At 45.0% G+C, this 3,276-nt stretch overlaps 1 long non-coding RNA gene across 2 annotated transcripts; it reads right to left on the bottom strand.

Annotated features, from left to right (window-relative positions):
• Positions 1 to 7: 7 nt before the first annotated feature.
• On the bottom strand, positions 8 to 3,192 carry LOC113941839. 2 transcript variants are annotated; one of them, XR_003525765.1, is made up of 3 exons: positions 3,002 to 3,192; positions 949 to 1,071; positions 8 to 694 (listed from the first exon to the last, which is right to left on the bottom strand). It is a non-coding gene; the product is annotated as an uncharacterized LOC113941839 (long non-coding RNA). The 2 variants fall into 2 exon arrangements; XR_003525766.1 differs by having other exon boundaries at positions 8 to 543.
• Positions 3,193 to 3,276: the final 84 nt, after the last annotated feature.

Below are 3,276 nucleotides of genomic sequence, written 5' to 3'. Positions count from 1 at the left end.
CCTCCCCCTCATTGTTAACACCTGGGCCTTCTCCATAGAACAGCTGATTCTACCCAGTACTCCCAGTTCCATCCAATGGCTGGCAATAGAATTACTAGACTCCCCAAAGTGCTCCAAAATATAATCCCAATCCCACACTAATTTCTACTCAAAACCAACAGTCCCTGACCAAAGCATCCAGTCCATATTCTAGCCCCCAGCTCTATCCCAGCCCCTCAGTGATTTCAGCTCGAGACCCACAAGCTTTATTTCACTGCCAGCTCTGATCTCTCAGCAGCAGCCCTTCATCTTGCCATCGCCGCCACGGGAAGCTGCTCCAGGTTCTCACTGCTGTATCTGCTGAGAAGGAGTATTTCAAAAGCTGTGTCATCCCTGTCAGACGGAATGTCTGAGTTTCCTGCATACCTGTGCTTCTCGCAGGAGATCTTTGCTGCTCTGCTTTTTCCTCAAGGTGCCGAGCCCCACAGACTGGCCCATGGAATCAAACATCCAGAATGCATGCACTTTCCTTCTCTTGGTCTCATAAAAAAGTTTCTCCCTCAGCTGTTGTTAGAGAGAAGGCAACTTTCCAAAGGGCTGCCACAACTGTAGGAACAGGAGTCCTGCTCTGTGCAATATTCTCCACAGCGGATGCAAGGAATGCGGTTTGTGTCCATCCTTCCCCTGCACTAGGAACCCCTCGGCCTGCCGGATGCTGTAGCATGCAAATGGAACAGGAGCACGTAAGAAGCCATTAGGATCTGCTTTGCCATCTTAAGTGAGTGGTGGGCTTGGTTTCTTTCTTTTTAAAATCCCTGCAACACCATCCTAAAAATTATATAGCAATATTCTTGGGTCCTTTTTTTTTTTTGCTGCTTTCAAATGAATTCTCAATATTTACTGAAGCATTTAGAAGAGGCAGATACCATCAACTACATTTTAAGATCAGCCAAGCACATAAGAACATACCTTGTCCTTCACTAGTCATAATTCCTGAAGTCGAGGCTGATCCCTGACCAATATGATTGTCTGCATTTGAACTACTCCAGTCAGGGGCGGATGGGGAAGGTTTTGCAGGGGCGACCATAGAACCTAGGAGAGAACAAGTGGAACAAACTAAGCTGAAGTGACAGTTTTTATTGACTTACTTATTATAGGGAGGGGTTTTTTGCAAGAGTCAGGTCTAGACAGTGTGCAAGTATCACAGACAGGTGAACTGCTATAAACCTATCGCTATAGATTTTCAGTCATTTCATTTCTTTATTTGTTTGTTTTAAAAAGAGAATGCAAACCAACTCCAGAGACAACCACCAAAGCAGCGGCAAAACTATTTGTCCTAGCACACACCCATACCTAGAGCATTCAGAAAGGAAACTTCTCTAGACTGCCTTCCTGCCAGCTAGCAGGAAACTTTCTTTGAATATCTGCAGTAAGTTAAAAGTGGCACGATATTAAGAAAGCATGGAAAACACTGTTGTGCAAAGACAAACACGATGCTTTAAAGCACAGACAGCCCCTGCCAGTGACATCCAAAACAGGAGAAAAATTCTCTGCGTGTTCAATGTGCCCAGAGGTACCGCATTACAGCTGATCTTCACGTTCCCTGAAGTAGACAGGCAGGTCTGCAAAAATCACTAAGGAAGTGCTTGCAACTTGCTATTAAATGCTTCACCAACTTCTCTCCATTACAGCCTAAAGAATGTAATACAATGAGTATTGTATTACCTAACCCTAACTGTGAAATTCAAACAGTAATGATAAGCAGTGGGAGAAAAGCTTCATTCTGACAAAGTAGAAACGTCTCTCTAAGAATGCAGTCACTGTGTCCAAATACAACAAAGGAAGAAGTGATCTTTTAGTCCAAATAGCTCAGGACCACGCATTCCTCTAGCAAAAATTCGAATTTTGTATGGTCTAGAGCTAACATTCCACTCCAGTAGTTTTAGGATCAGCAAACCAAATGAAATGAAACAATCCTCCAAAACCAAACAGAACTATTCCACAAGCTCACTCTCTGTTTTTTCCTTTGAGGAAAATCAGAGTTTCTCTTCTCTTCTCTCCCAGGTGAAAAGTGAGTCTTCTCTCAAGAGATCACAGAAGAGATATTTGCAAGTCTCTAGTTTTCTCCACACTTCTCTCATGGAACTGAACTGTCTCTCATAGGAGAAACCCATGCAGAGAAGCCAAGCAAATCTCCATTAACTTTCCAAGTACCAGAGGCCAAGTCTCAGGTCAGCAGCAAGTCAGTACCTTTATTGCTATTTCTGTGCTACAATCAACTGCTTCCTTTGTAATATTTCCTGCAATGCTGGCTAATGCTTTACATGTGTCATTTCCAAAATGTACGAGCAGAAAACTTGGCTTTGCTAGTTGTTAAATCCAGGCACCAGGTTATTACCAGGTATGACCCAAAACTGCCTCTAGAAACTCAAACGCACACTGGTGTATAGTTTTTAGGAGAGCTTTAAAATAAATTAAAAAATAATTAGTTTACAGAAAAATCCTTCTGCAGACCACACTGTATAACAACTGAAATTGCTCGCTAAGAGAATTACCTAATTTATAACATGGAATCGTATTACCTCAGTGCTTATAAAATTTATTTGCTGGCACAAAAAAAAAAAAAATTGCTCACAGTGAGACTGACATTGCAAATAACTGCAAATAACTCTTTGCTTTAAAAACCAGCACAGGATCAGAGTCCACCATGGCTCATCCTGGGAGAGTCTGCAGAAGCCAAATCTCAGCTAAGGGCATTCCCCGGGGAATCCTCCTTCAGGAAAATAGGAGTGCCTTCCAGATCCTGACATCTCTGCACAGTTATGGCAAACCGACGACTTTGCAAAGCTGTGCTTCCCAACCCATGCTCCTTTCTGGAAACCAGAAAATAAGGAAAACATCCGGGGGGCAATGGGAAGAAAAGCTGCTGGAACAGCTCTGATTTCACAGGTGGGTTTGGTAATCCACTTTAGCCAGGCTGGGATTTTCCCTACCTGTCCATCACCGATTTACTCATTTTTACCTCAAAACGTCCATTGTCTTCCCAACAGATGAACTCAGATTTTAGCCCTAAAATGTCCATTTTGTCCTCTACAGAATCCGCCCGAGAGCGCCGCCTCGGGATCCCGCACGGCCGGGCGAAGCCTCCGGTGCCACGAGCCCTCAGCTCCCGGTGCCGCCGCCTTCCCGGGAATCCCGCCGGGCCACCGATCTTCCCAAGGGACAGCGAGTTCCGCCCACCACCCACGCCGCTCCGGAGCCGGTCTGTCCCCGCTCCGTGCCCGGGCAGCCCCCACC

Source organism: Corapipo altera, unplaced genomic scaffold (genome assembly GCF_003945725.1).
Source record: "Corapipo altera isolate COAL_440 unplaced genomic scaffold, ASM394572v1 59425, whole genome shotgun sequence".
NCBI lineage: Eukaryota > Metazoa > Chordata > Aves > Passeriformes > Pipridae > Corapipo > Corapipo altera.
Note: the sequence above shows the minus strand (reverse complement) of the source record. Positions and strands in the feature narration are given on the sequence as shown.